This window comes from Equus przewalskii, chromosome 6 (genome assembly GCF_037783145.1).
Source record: "Equus przewalskii isolate Varuska chromosome 6, EquPr2, whole genome shotgun sequence".
Lineage (NCBI taxonomy): Eukaryota > Metazoa > Chordata > Mammalia > Perissodactyla > Equidae > Equus > Equus przewalskii.
The window spans coordinates 11849217-11865070 of NC_091836.1; the positions used below are offsets into that span (position 1 = coordinate 11849217).

The following is a 15854-nucleotide window of genomic DNA, read 5'->3' on the forward strand; positions in this document are numbered from 1 at the left end:
GACTGAAGTAGAGTAAGAAGGGAGAGAGTAGTAAAAGATAAAGCCGGAGAGGTAACTGCGGGGCAGGTTGGGTACGGCAGAGATTCCTCAACTTTCATGTTCCACATGTGCCCTTAGTGCAAATTTTCACAGATCCTCTAGGTAAAAAGAAATACCTAGTCATTCCGTTTATGAAGTAGTTAAGTCTAAACAGCTTAATGAGTGTTTATGTCCTAATAATTTAGTAACTGTCTGAAAAAATAATTCACATAGAAAGAAAATTTTTTTTTTATAATTAAATAACCATAATTACTTCCTAATAGTTTGCATGTACCTGTTGGGTATTGAACAGTTTCTCGTCTTGGAATCACCTTGGACACTGCCATGTGATTTCCTGTTCTTGTGGATTTTTGTATGGCATTTGCTTTTAATCACAGTAACCTCTCAAAACCCAGCTTTGTAAAGGTAAGATGTAATGGAAAGGAATGTGGAGTGATCTGATGTTGAAACTGTGAACTGTCCCAAACTAGAGGTTTGCATGTTGTCTCACAGAGGCTGCTGTATATCCCTTGAAAGTTTAAAATATCCTGCAACATCCCAGGCCCAGCCGTGAATTTGCTGCAGCGCCTCAGAGCATCATAGTGCACAGTTTGGTAATCATGATAACTGGTCCCAAGAGCACACCCCTATACCCAGTTAAAAACACTGATATTCACTAAACATAATTAAATAGTTCCTTATACTCAGTCACTGTCATGAATACCAGTTGTTATTATATGTTTTAAAATAGAGTGGTATCTTGTGCTCGTTCCAACGTAATTGACAGCTAGTATATGACCTGTACAAAGCGGGTCATAAATTTCCCACTTCCTGTATGCTATTCAATTCTTGCGATTATTTTAAATGGCCTTTCTGTCTCTTATTGTATCCCTTCTTGTCATTGTGTATGTTTCTACTCTTATGCTTTCTAATTTTACATATCCAGGGTACAGTGGATTTCAGAACAAGATAATCAAGCTGGCTAGAATTGTCTTTAAAATACTTTGTAGAAAGGAATTTGCAAAGTGCTTCTATGAGTAAAATTTATGAGCTTTGTGAGATCTTATTAGCTGCTTAGAGGCCTTTTAATACTTTTTCTTAAAGTAAGCTAAATAGTTTTGATAGGGTATTTGATTATTGATAATGATTATTATAATATATTATAATATTATAATTATTGTAAAAACCATACTTATTGAGAGAAGTGTTTTTTATTGGAGTATCTCTGAAACTACATATTTTTCAAAAGCTTTTTTATAGTGAAAGTGAATACTATCTCCCCGGAAAAATTACTAGTGCCATTGTTCTAAATATTTTTATCTAGTTGCCTATGCTTATTAATAAATTTATCTCATATTATACTTTTGTTTATTTTACCCAATTTGCTTTATCGTTTGCACTCTGTATGTTTCTTTTTCTCAACCTTTTGAGAGGAAGTTGCATACATTATGACTCTTTATTTTTAAACACTTTGACTATTTCTTGAAAATAAGGATATTCTCTTACATAACCACAGTACAGTTATAAACTTCAATAAATTTACATATATTTAGTCATTTAGTTAGTATGGCATACATATTCAATTTTGCCAGTTGACCCAAAATGTCCTTTATAGCATTTCTCTTTCCTTCTCCATACCAGATACAGTCTACTATAAGGTATAGCATTTATTTGTCATGTCTCTCTAGCCTTCTTTAAATTGGAGTATTTCCATAGACTTTGTATTTAATTACATTGACACTTTGAAGAATACAGTCCTTTTTATGTTTGTTTTTAGTAGAACATTTTTCATTTGGGGTTTTTCCGATTTTTTTTTTCCTGGTTAGATTCACGTTGTGCATTCTTGGCCAGAATATTGCTCCTAGTTCTCTTATGCATGTGTAATTAAATATATTCTACCTTTCTTTTCTGTTCTAAGGAGAACACACAGCTTGAAAGTAGTTAAGGGAGTATGAAAAGTAAGGTTAAAGCACACTTTTGGAGAAGGTGTATCTTGTATTATGTAGTTAATTTTAATTTTAAATATTCCTAATGGCATCTATGTGACATGTCCATCTAGAAAAGAATATGCGAATATATTTTATTTATAAGTAAATTATCATAACACAGACATGTTGATAGTCTTAACAGTTACTATAAATAATAACATGACTCCATTAATATAAATAAAGATTATTTTCTCCATATGTCAGGAAAGAGATGTGCTCATTAGAAGAATTGTCGTGTAAAATCTCTCTAGACCTGAGATTCTTAGATTTTAAACTTCTTGTGAGGGTATGAGCTCCTTGAAGTCAGGGATCCAGTCTTACTTATTTATATTTTCCCAGTATTTATCACAGTACTTAAAGAATAGTAATAAAGATTATAGCTAATATTTATTATGCACTACTATGTACCAGGTAATATTTAAGCATTTTACATATACAACTTTACAACATTGATACAATTTTGATCCCCATTTTAAGGTTGGGAAACTGAGGCACAAAATTCATTAACACACCCAATGACACACACCTAACAAGTGGCAGAGCTTATATTCAAACTCAGACAGTCTGACTTCAGAGCCCATGCTCCTCATTTCTTCACTACGTTAGTAGTAGTACAATGTTTGCCAAATGGAAGAATGAAAGACTGAATGAATGGATGTATGAAGAAAATGAGGGGGAAGACCAGAGGAGCTCTAATGTGCATTCTGGATCAAGGATTTTATGATTCTGTGATATAATCACCCATGACTTTGGGTTTTATTGAAGTTGGATTATAATGGATTTTATTCCAATTGATCAAAATTATCTATGATGCTAATTATGTTTTACTTTTTAACTATAGATAAAAAGACCTGTAATGACCCATCTCATTATTTATGTAATTATTTACTTATTATTTATTCATCAGATAGATATTAAGTCTCTACTATGTGCTAGATCTTGTGATTAAAGCACTTAAAACAACAACAGCAATATCCAAATTCTATGTATAGAATTTATAGACTTGGGGGTAGAGGGTAGAGTTGAAATCAACATAAATGATTACTGAAATAGTAATTAATTTCAATTGTAGTGGGTGCTAAGTTAGAAAAGTACAAGATTTCTTTTAAAGCTAACAAAGCGGGGATCCAACTTGTTTTGGATAATCAGGAAATGGTTTCCTGAAAAAGATATCAAGGTTCAAAGCTAAAGAATGAGCAGCAGATAACCAGGGAAGGGAGAGGGAGAGAAGAGTGTTCTAGGCAGAGGGCATATGAGCAGTCATGAGGCCTGATAGGGTATGGTGCATGGGTTCTTTCATTTCATTCAATGGATATTTATCAAGCTCCTTCTCTGTGCCATGCCCTGCTCTAGGTCATGGGAATATAGCAGTGGGCAAGACATTTTAGTTCATGTAAGAAGGAGAATGGTTCAAGATGAGACTGTATGGTAGAGCCAAGATTTTGCAGACCCTTGAAGGTCATGTTAGCATTTTAGGCTTTATTTTAAGGGGAATCTTTTGAGCCATGGGAAGCAGATGTTTCAAGGAGAGAAGTATAATATGCTTTATATTTTATTTTATTTTGGTGAGAACACTTAACATGAGATCTGCCCTCTTAACAAATATTTAAGTTTACAATACATATTAGCATTTCCATGTTCATTGCAGTGCTGTTCACAATAGCCAAGATGTGTAAACAACCTAAATATCTATGGACAGATAAATAGCAAAAGAAAATGTAATATATACATACAATGCAATACTATTCAACCTTAAAAAAGAAGGAAAATTTGCCCTATGTGACAACATGGATGAATGTTGAAGACATTGTGCTAAGTGAAATGTCAGTTACAGAAAGACAAATTCTGCATGATTCCACTTACATGAGGTATAATATGTTTGATTTTTTTCTTTTTTGCTGAGGAAGATTCACCCTGAGCTAATCTGCTACCAATTTTCCTCTTTTTGTGTGTGAGCTATGTCATGGCAACTGACAGACGAGTGGTGGGGGTCCATGCCCAGGAACTGAACCCCGGCCGCTGAAGTGGAGCATGCCGAACTTAACCACCAGGCTACGAGGGCTGGCCTTAATATGTCTTTGATGATGCTGTGAGATGAGGTAAGATGAGAACTGAATGGGGTCCATTGGATTCAGAAACCTGGAGGTCACTGTTGACCTTAATGAAAGCAGGCCTTGTATCGGTGGGGGTGGAAGGGTTATATGGGAGAAAACGAAATGCAGACAGTATTGTTTTGTTATTGATTAAAGTCGTTATTTGTAGCTGTTGCTCTTCCTCTGGTGGGGTCTGTATCTGGGCTCTTCACTTTACATCCTCCATTGTCAGGTCTTGCTCTAACTTCCCAGTTAACTAATGGATTTGCCTCATTGCTTATTGTATTCCACTGCGCACCTTTAATTCTGCTTTATAGAATGTTGGGCAAGAACTTAGACGCTTGAGTGAGAGTGGACTGGGTTTGAATCTTAACTCTGCAACTTGCTGGCTGATTGACCATGGGCCTTATATAGACATGATGAACTTCAGCTTCTTCAGAGATCAAATGGGGATATTAATGATATCTCCCTCATAGGACTTTTGCATCATTAGTCATGGAACTGTTTAAAGCAGTGCTGCCCTTGGACACATATATAATTTTAAAGTTTGTGGTAACCACATTAAAAAAAATACAAAGGAGCAAGTGAAATTAAATTTAACTTAATCCAATGTTTTGTTTATTTTATGTTATTTATTTATTTTGTTTAATCTATCCATAGACTAAATGTTTATATCCCCTCAAAATTCATATTGAAACCCTAACCCACAATGTGATAGGAGGGGTCTTAGTAGGTGATTAGGTCATGAGGGCAGAGCCTTCATGAGTGAGATTGGTACTCTTATAAAAGAAACCCCAGAGAGCTCTCTTGTCCCCTTCTTCCATGTGAGGACACAGGGAGAAGATGATGATCTGTGTACCAGGAAGTGAGCTTTCACCAGACATCAAATATATTGGCACCTGGAACTTAGACTTCCCAGCCTCCAGAATTCTGAATAATAGATTTCTGTTGCTTATAAGCCACCAAGTCTATGTAATTTGTTATAGCAGCCCAAGTAGACTAAGACAACCTAATATATCAGAAATCACCATTTCAATATGTAATCAATATAAAAATGTTAATAAGATATTTTACTTTCATACTACTACTCTGAGATCTGGTGTGTGTTTTACACTTACATCACATTTCAATTCAGACTAGACTCAATTCAGCACATTTCAAGTGCTCCATAGGCAGTAGCTACAGTATTGAACAATGCAGTTCTAGAGATGGACGAGAGTGTTCGGCCATTATAGGCTGAGGAGATGAAAAGCTCATCGCTGGTGCACTGAATTTCAGCCAAGAGGAAATCCACATCCTGAGATATCGATAAGTCTCTTGCATTATTCACAACTCTGATACATTCCTGGCCACTTCAGTTCTTGTTACAGTGTGCATTTATGCATATAATAAAATAACATAATTCATTCACTCATTTGCCAAATATTTACAGAAAATGTTCTATATTACTGGTGCTGTTCTAGTTTCTTGGAATACATCAGTGAACGAAAGAGAAATATTTTTGCCTTTATGTAGTTTACATCATAGCAGGAAAAGTCAGACACTAAGCACTAATAATAAGTAAGTTCATGACATGAATGTTGGAAGGTGATAGTGCTATGTGAAAAGGGAAAATTAGAGCAGCCAAAGGGGGTTGGGAGTGTTGGAGGGGAGGTGGTTTACAGATTTAAATAGGATGGTCAGGATAGGCCTCTGAGAAGGTAAATAAGTAGTTGATGAGGCCAGAGAAGTTCTGGGGCCAAGTAGACAATGCTATGCTAGGTGCTATTTGAGATCCAAAGCTGAACTAGACATAGCCACATTCTTCAAGGATCTTATTGGGGGAAATATGACAAGTATACAGATAATTATGACACAGTGCTAGATACAACGATTGTCATGAAAGAATTTTCAAAAGATACCACAGGAATTAAAAACAGAATTCTTAGAGGAGGCAGCATGTGATAGTAGAACATGAGCTTTGAAGTTGAATAGACCTAGACTTGATCCCAGCCATCAGCTTGCCAGCTGTCAGTAAGGCGAACAGTGGTCCTACATTGTCCAAGACTGTCCTAGTTTTAACACTGAAAGCTTTGCCTCCTGAAAAGCCACTCAGTCTCAGTCTTCACACTGAAATTCCCATGTCTCAAGAACTTTCTCAGTTCAGTTGTACGCTGAAAGTCCATTACTTTAATCCTTGGCAAACCAGGATGATTAGTCACTCTACAGCTGTGTGACTTGATCAAACTAGATGAAGACTATATCCCCATATGTAAATTGGGAATAAATCCAATCTTGTGGGTTTGATCTAAGGATTATATGTAAAATACTTGACACACTGGAGACAGTGAATGTATGGTATCTGTGATTTGATTGATGGGATCAAGGAAAGACTTCATGAAAGAGGTGGATTTTGAGATAGATTTTGAAAGATAAATGAAATTTCAGTTGATATAGGGCAAAATATGCTCAACTGGTCAAGATAGATAGAGATAGGAAGTAGGGCAAGAGGAAGAGGATAACCAAAAACAGGAAAAGCAGGAAATTGTGGAGCATCTTCAGGGAGTCAGTGAATATGATTCACAACAGGCCAAGCATAGGTATGATAAATCAAACAGTATAATAAAGAATCCGGGTTTAGAAAGGTTGATTTAGACCATCTTCCTGATGCTGTGTTGTGCTTATTTTTAGTTTGAAAAGAGTGTTGAAGCATGAAAGTTTATCACTTCTTAGCCATTTAATTTTTGTCGATACTGTCTAATATTTGGCATTAGAGCTGAGTGATTGATTATATAAAAATCCAGATACTTTCACTGAAAATTATGAGCACCATTTTAAATTTTCACTGTAGGATAAATGATATTTAGATTGTGTGGAAAAAAATCAAACTTGATTTTAGGAAAATTAGGGTTCAGTTTCCTAGTACCATATTATACTAGTTGAGTAGCATAACAACTATGCTTTAATTTTCTTTCTTGCCCAAGTGTTAGAAATGCCCAGCACCTTGTAGAGAGAGTAGGGTGTAGAGGTTAAGAGTGAAGTCTATTGAACCAGCCTGCCTAGATTTGAGTACTGGCTCTCCCTTGTGGTGGACTCCTTGACGCCCTGCCGAGACCTTCACTTGTTGCTTTAGCTGCTGGGAGTGCTCTTGGCAGACAGCATTAAGCTGTCAGCCCCTCTGTATTGGCAAAGATTCAGAGAGACTTCTTGCCCAAGTTCACACTCTTCCCTTACTGGCCCACATCCATTTACTGATTAAGGCAGTGGTATAAAGGCCTGACCATTTTCACACAATGCAGGACCACTCTAATGGGTCATTTTTGCTCCAGCAACCCCTGTGGAGTCTGTGTTGGATTTGCATCACAGATGAACCTTTCCCTCTGCTCACTCTTGATGTCTTCCCTCTCTCCCACAGATATTGATCACAAGGTTACTCCTAATAAACATTCTACATAAGAAACATCATATCAGAGTCTGATTCCCAGAGACTGAAGTGTGTGACGACTGGTCTGTAGAATGGTCTGAGAAAGCAGCAGATGGGGTTTTGGAGTGGGATCACTTGAAGCCTGGCTGGCAATGTCAACTGCATCACTGGGAGTAAGTAGAGCACAGAGAATCCTGGGCATATGGCATTGGTCCAGCTTTTACTGGTAGTAACTTGGGTTGATAAATTGATGGAAGGGAGTGTACTAGCTGGATCTCTGTAGCAAGCATTAGAAAATTGTGGGGAAAAGTAATTTTTTTTTTCTGAAGAAGATTTGCCCTGAGCTAACATCTGTGCCAATCTTCCTCTATTTTATATGTGGTTTGCCTCCACAGCATAGCTGACGAGTGGTGCAGGTCAATACCTGGGATCCGAACCTGTGAACCCGGGCTGCTGAAGCAGAGCATGCGAACTTAACCACTAGGTCACAGGGCCAGCCCCAAAAAAGCAATTTTAAGGACAGTGAAATTGGATGGCGATGGCTAAGCTCACTTGACACTCTAGAAAAAGATAACAAAAAACTAAGACCAATTAATAGCTAGTTGAAAGCCAGTGTGCAAGCCAGTGGGCCTCCCTTGTAGCATACAAAGAGGCCTTTGTTTCCTACAGAGGAAAGTCAGAGGAAGCTGAATCAGGCATAGTACTTAATCATTACAGTAGCTGAACTTCAAAAGAGGTTAAAATCCTAGTCAAGACAAGTTTGCTGTGAAAGAGTAGGAACCTGACACATGCAGTGGAAACATCTGGCTTGTTGCCCCAGAAATCTTAAATCCCTATATTTCTCTGAACATTCTGAGCCTCACTGGCCAGCTCTCTCTATTAAGAGCTAGTACCCACTCTGTTTTGCTTGAACAGTGCAGGATCCTCTTCCTCTCAAAGCAACATGTAACCCCTCAGAGTCTGTCCTCTTATTCCCCCCACCACTAAAGATATAATTAATTAGAATTCCATGACAGCATAATCCAGCTGAGAAGTACTGAGCTTGAAAAGGGAGGAAAGAGAGTACATTCTCAAAGGAGCTGCATGACTAGCCAGCCTGTGTAGGCAGGAGCCAGGGGAGCACATGTGAGACTGGATTCTGGGAGTTCTTGATCAAAAGGACAGGCACATAAGAATGGAAAAATGAGAGTTTAATTTTGGGGAGTACTCTCTCAAGATGCAGAATTTATACCCTAGCCAGGACCCTCGGAGATAGTGAGGAATTGCTATTAGAGTGGCTTCCAGAAGCATGAGAAAAGCAATGGCTTATGCTAAGCGAGGTTGAAATGACAGATTTGCTGTGGTAGATGGTGGAATAAGGGATTTAAAAATTCAGAGGAGTAGGGGCTGGCCCCGTGGCCGAGTGGTTAAGTTCGCGCGCTCCGCTGCAGGCGGCCCAGTGTTTCGTTGGTTCGAATCCTGGGCGCAGACATGGCACTGCTCATCAAACCACGCTGAGGCAGCGTCCCACATGCCACAACTAGAAGGACCCACAACGAAGAAAATACAACTATGTAGCAGGGGGCTTTGGGGAAAAAAATAAAATCTTTAAAAAAAAAAAAAATTCAGAGGAGTGGACCTATGGAGTGGATAGACTATGTAAGGCTGGAAAACTCATCTGATGATTCAGTTTTATCATTTAAACCTATGATTTTATCATTATGATTAGGTTTTATTAGGTTTTTTTTCCAATTCTTTAATTATTTTATTCCCATAAGTTCTACTTGTTTCTTTTTCAGATATACAACTCATTTTTTATAGTTTCTGTTTCATATTTCAAATTCATCATTTATTTCTTTAAACGTAATAAGATGCTTGTTTTATACTTTGCATCCAGTAATTTCCAATATCTAAAGTCTTACTGAATTTTTTTCTCTCTCTTTCTGCTGGTTCTTACTTATAATGCCTTATTTCTTGTGGTGCTTCAAACTACCATAAACCATTCATTTTCCTTGGAAAACCATTTGTGAAAATTATTTGAAGCATAAAAGAAGATGGATTCCTCTGGGGAGGCAGGGACAGGATACACCATTTACTAAGGCTGTAAGGAATGCACTCATGGGAGGGGCACCAGCATCACTAAGAACTTGAAAGGACTTCTCCTCTGTAGGCCAGGGCTGATGATAGGAGATTACCATTGTAGAACTAGGCTCACTGACAGCAACGAATGTGATAGGAACCAAAGCAATTGAGGCTACTTAGCTTTAAAAAGCCAGATGAATGTAATTACATAAAGATCAGCAAGGTCAGAGGGGCAGCCAAGGGGATGTGATCCGCAGAGCATTATGAAGGTGTTAACTAGAACAAAGTGCTAGGGAAAATAGATCGGCAGTCAAGAAGAGTACTGCTCAACTTGTACCATCAGAAGAAATCAAGGACAGATGATCAGGGAGACAGTGCAGTTTTCCTCCCCAAAAAGTCAGTCATAATTACTGACCAAGTTTTTGGACCAGAGCCAGCATTTGGACCTGGAACTTAATGATTGAAGAAGATCCTGGGTCCGAAGGATGAAGGACCTCGTAATACCACAGCAAGCAGTGGCATTAATGACTCCCCAATCCTTCTCCAAAGAGATAAACAGCCATGTTCTAGGTTAACTGCACACAGTACAGTACATATTCTGAGGCTTGTTAGACATGAGGTCTGAGTTGACATTGCTACCCAGAGTCTCAAATCCCACCCCCACCTCAATCCCAGAATGGGTACATATGAGATCCAGGTAATAAATAGAGTCCTGGCTAAGGTCCAGCTCAAAGTGGGTCCTCTGAGATCCTCAAACCCACTTGGTTGTCATTTCCCTGATCACTGAAGGTATAAAATTTGAATAGACATATTTGATAGTTGGTGCAACCACTGTATTGAACCTTTAATGCCTGAGGTATAGCTCTCAGGGTGGGGAAGGCCAGGTGAAAAATTTTGAAATGCTCCCCTCTCTACTTGCAGCAAAGTTAATGAATCAAAAATAATAAAACATTCCAAGGTAAGGGGGATAGCAGAAATTAATGCCATCCTAAAGGATATAAATGATGCAGGGGTGATATTCCCAGTCCGATATCCCTTTAATTCCCAGTCTGGACCCTGAAGAAATTAGATGGATCCTGGAAGATGACACTACGCTCTCATAGTGTAACCATGTAGTAGTCCTAATTGTGGCCACCATACCATGTGTGATATCTTTGCTCAATAGATTACATGCCCTCAGGCACGTGGTAGTTGGCCATTGATTTGGCACATTAATTATTTTCTCTCTTTATCAGAAAAGAATCAGAAACAGTTTTTATTTATGGAAAGAAGAGTATGTATTTAACGGTTTTGCCTGACTCTCTGTCAATATAATCTGAAGATGTGTGAACCATTATATCAATAATGTCAAGTTACTTAAGCCAGGTAAGCAAGAAGTGTTTACCATATTGGACATCTAGGTAAGACTCATGTGTTTGAGAGGGTGGGAGACAAACTCTGTGAAGATTCAGGGGCTCACTACATCAGAGTCCAACTGTCAGAGGCATGCCAGGACATCCATCCACATTAAAGGACAAATTATTTCATCTTTTATCTCCCAACGCAAAGAAGAAATGACAATGCCTGGTAGAGACTTTTGGAAGAAACTTTTGAAGTCCCAGCTGAAGCAACAGTTTGGAGGTGATTTTTTTTTCCTGTGGAAGATTGACCCTGAGCTAACATCCATGCCAATCTTCCTCTATTTTGTATGTGGGTCACCACCACAGCATGGCTGCCATCGAGTGGTATGGTCTGTGCCCAAGAACCAAACCAGGTCACTGAACTGGAGCATGCTGAACTTAATCACTAGGCTACGGGGATGGCCCTGGAGGATGGGATGCTGTTCTCTAGAACTCACTACATACCCTCAATCAAGTATCTTTATATGGTACTATGTTTCCAGTTGGAAGAATACATAAGTCCAGGAACTAAGGCGCGGAAGGAGGAGTGACCATGCTTGTAATCACTCCCAGTGTTCCACTTGGGAAATTTATGCTCCCTTTCCTTACAACTCTGGGATCTGTTAGAGTTCTCATTGCCCAAAATGGGGGCACTGTCACCAGGGAACACAAAAAAATTCCCAGTGAACTACAAACTATGTCTAAGCCTGGGTAATTCAGGCTCATTGTTTATAGGGACCAGCAGACAAGAAGTGAAATCACCATCTTGGCAGGCATAATTGACCCTGAACATCAGAAAGACAAAGAGCTTCAGTTACAAAATGGGGAATGGGAAGTATATGTTTGGCACTGAGGTGTTACACTTGCATCCCTTTTGGTACTCTCATGTCCAATTGTGAGAGTTAATGAGCAATGCAGCAACCCCACCCTGAGAGGTGTATAATGACTAGGGGCTCAGACCTTTCAGGAATGATGTCTCATGCCAACAGTTAAGCCACTGAAACTGGAAGAAGTGCTAGCTAAGGGTGAGAGGAATCTGGAAAAGATAATAGACAAGGGAGACTATGAGTATTAACTTGCCATTCAAAGACAAGGTGTGGACTAACCTTCCTTTTCTAAGTTTTTCCCAGGAAGATAGGCTACTAGATTCTGAAGAGCTGTTCGCTGCATATATAGGAAGAGGATTCAAGCAGCACAAGGGATGGACTATTTTGGACACTGTGATGTGCCATCAAGATCTCTCTTTAAGGAAGGATCTGTTGCCCAGCTTCTGAAAGTGTTGTTGACCATCAAACTTTAGTTCTCAGCGCCTCCAGGAATAGCTTCAGCTTGAGTGAGCTGTCTCAACCATGCGCCCATCCTTCTGAGGGTGGGCCACTGACTGAGACTAGGGTACCAAGACCTGGCCATTTGGGATGAATGTGGGACAACTCTGATGGGCTGTTTTATCTCTGGAACTTCTCAAGGGATGGATTAAGCTGTTGTCAGGCCTGCGTCAGAGCTTGACTTTTCCCAATCCTTCTTCCTTCCTCTCTCTTCTACAAATATTGATCTTAACAGGACTCCATAATAAACATTCTTTACACTAAACTCCATCTCAAAGACGGCTTCCTGGAGAACCCAACTTAAATAATTTGGGGAACTTGAAAAAGTTAACTAATTTTCTGTACCTAGATTTCCTCATCAGATAATGATAAAACCTTTCTCATAGAGTTGTTACAAGGATTTATGCAGTAATCTTTAGACAGTATCTGGCACATAGTAAACACTCAATAAATGCTATCCATTATTATTAATTGACAAAAGGGTTATTTTAAGGACAAAGTAAGAACAAAGAGGTGAGACTACTCTAAAAATATTTAAAGATCAATGTTCATTTAAATGAAGTGTCGTTTCCTACATTAACATGTTTTTTCTGATATAAAAACTAGAAGTAATTCTGTGCCTTTAGAAATATTTTATTTGCACCTCTTGCCCCTACTCTTATGTTCCCCATGGTTACAGGTCCCTGAAATAACTGATTTCTTTCACACACTGAGCACTGTAAAGTGAATGGAATGTAAATAATATTTTAAATAATAACAATGGCAATATTAATAGCTACCATTTATTAAGCACTAACTGTGTGGCAGACACTGTGTTAATTGCTTGACTAATGTTTATTTAGTTCAACTTAATAAATATTTGTGGAACAGCCCCTGCATTACAGGTACATGGTGAACAACAGCATGACAGTCAGTAAGTCAGGCATGTTGCCTGTCCTTACAGCACTACTGCCCAGTCAGGAAGATAATCAGTTAAACATAAAATTACAGTATAGAATAAATGCTATATTATGGAAAGAAAAGGGTAGCATTGGGTGAAGAAGGACATAGAAGGGAGGTGGAAACTACTTAGTGGGTGGGGGAAAGTTTACCAGAAAAAGTAATATATAAACTGAGACCTGAAATATAAGCAGGAGTTGGCTAAGTTAATAGATTGAAACCTTCAGAGAATGCACAAAGAAGCAGAGGAACCAGAACAGTTTTCAAGAAGCCAGAAAGCAGTGTAGTTAGTGGGGAATGGTGATAAAGGAGTCCGGAGAAGAAAGAAGAGAACCAGTCAGTCATGAAGGACCTTGTACACCCATAAAGTGATACCCAGGAAGTACCCTCTACTTTTTCCTAGGGCAATGGAAAGCCATGGCCAGGTTTTTGGTAGAGAGAGAGGTGATTGATTGTATTTGCCTTTGAAAAGTTCCATTCTGGCTGCATTGTAGGTGATAGAGGAAGCAAAGACAGAGAGGGTGAGGAAGCTGTTAAAATCATCCTTGTGTTAGGTGTTAGTGGTTGGACTAGGGAGCTTTGGGGATAGCAAGAACTGTACAGGCTCAAACCTTGTGTGGAAAACAATAATAATAGTACTTGGGAGAGTGATGGGATGTGACACTGAGGGAAAGGAAAAATAGGAATGCTGCCCTCAGTTCTGTAGGTGTGTTGCCTTGCACAAAGGTGACTGCTCAGGAGATGAGTGGGTGCTCAAGGCTAATGTGAGCCTGGCTCACCTGATTGTTGCTCTGGCATGGCCTACATCTGCTGGGAGCAAGGAGGATCTTTCCAAAATCATGCAAAGGGTCATATGGGCTGTTGGTGGCCTTGGGGAATAGTCAACCATAATTCCAGAGTTTCTGGCTTGGACAAATGGATTAATGATAGCACTATTGGCTGAAACTGGGAACAGAGGTGGTGGTGGGGGTGAAGGTAGTGGATGCAATTTGTGCTTAATTTCTAATAAAAACCTTACAAAGTAATATTAAGCTTATTTTATAAAAGCAGAAATTGAGTCTTAGAAAGGGTAAGTGTTTTACCTGAGGACATATAGGTAGTAAATGGTAAAGCTGGGATTCAGATCTTGATACTACATTTTTTTCCACTCCCTATATATTCCCAAAAATAGCATTAACATATTCTGGGGACTACTCCATTATGAAAATATGATTTCATTTGGGAAACGTACATGAATAATTGTTAAATCATTTGTATATTTAAACTTTTCAATATTTAGAAACTTAATTTTAATAAATGTCTTTGCCTCTCAGCTTTCTTTCCACTGTTCCTCTCTTTACACTTGCTATTCTGTTGTCCTCCTCTCTTTTCTCTAAAGCCTTTTCTCTTCTCTGTCTTTTAAGATTCAGCTGCAGCCTCGCGTCCTCCAGGAAATGATCCTGAACATCCTGCTGGATATAAATATTTCTCTCCTGAGCTCCCTGGGCATCTTGTATATACCTCGTTCATGTGAATTATCACGACTGCCCTAATTGTTGGTGTACTTTTAGTTTTATATTCCTGGTACCTGGAAAATAGTTGCTATTCTGTAAATAATGTTTGGTGATGATTGTATGAGTGAACCACTGCTCAAGGCCCACCTTTCCTGATAAGCCTTCACTGATTTATTCAGTCTATTCTCTAGTCCTGTGACTCCCAGACATGGCTGAACATAAAAGCTTTTAAAAAATACAGATTTCCACACCCTACCCCAGACCTACTGAATCTGGGACAAGGCAAAGGCATCTGGACTTTTAAAATGTTTCCCACATGATTCTACGCTCAGCCCAGACTTGGTATTAAGAACCCCTGCTCTAATCTGCCAACACAGTCTAACACAACCCTTCTACCAATGTGTGCTTATAGTTATTATACTTTATATTGTATTTATGTAATATACTTGTTATATTTTCATTAAAGAATTTTAAGATAATTATTGGTTTCTAAACTTTTTGATGATGCCAGACACCCAGCAGGGTGATTATTGCATGTTTCTCCCTAGTGGCTAGAGAGTATTTTTCTATCTCACATCTTGAATTTATTAATTTACTTGGAGTCCTTTCGTTTTAAGACTGCTGCATCTCACACTTTGGATACTATAAGAAATCTATATAAACACACACATGAAGAAGCTATTTTTCTACTTGTTGGTACAACATATATTTTCATATGTTCATATTACTATTTTAGAAAATACGAAAAACACTTTTATCTTGCCATTTGTTATGTACCTTATAAATCTGGCCAACACAGAATCCTTCTGGGCTGAGGCCAACGAACTGTTTCACTTCTGCCTTGTTTGTGTTATTAACAACACAGCTAATGTCAACATGGCTTTCTTTGCTCTTGTTCTAAAAAAGCTAACCAGAATCCATGTAGATAGCTTATAAATCATCTATACTTTCTTATGCACCATTAAGAAAGTGTTGACATTTTTAAAAGGAAGGTGTTTTTCAGAGTACAGTATCTCTAACATTGAGCACTCAAATCATATTTAAGTTGACGTACATTTTCTAAAATGCTATGTGCCAGATTGCTGTTTCTTTTTCAACAAATATAGTTGAGTTGAATGAGAAACTCGGCTTGACTTAACCTCATAAACTTCAGTG

The 15854-nt window shown here is 38.5% G+C and overlaps 1 long non-coding RNA gene across 1 annotated transcript in view; it reads left to right on the plus strand.

Moving 5' to 3' along the window:
- Nucleotides 1-15178, plus strand: part of LOC139083832 (uncharacterized) — a 52118-nt gene extending 36940 nt beyond the window's left edge. The window contains exons 3-5 of the long non-coding RNA XR_011540801.1: nt 3963-4105; nt 7494-7675; nt 14610-15178. This is a non-coding gene — a long non-coding RNA (uncharacterized lncRNA). The remainder of the gene's footprint in view (nt 1-3962; nt 4106-7493; nt 7676-14609) is intronic.
- Nucleotides 15179-15854: the final 676 nt, after the last annotated feature.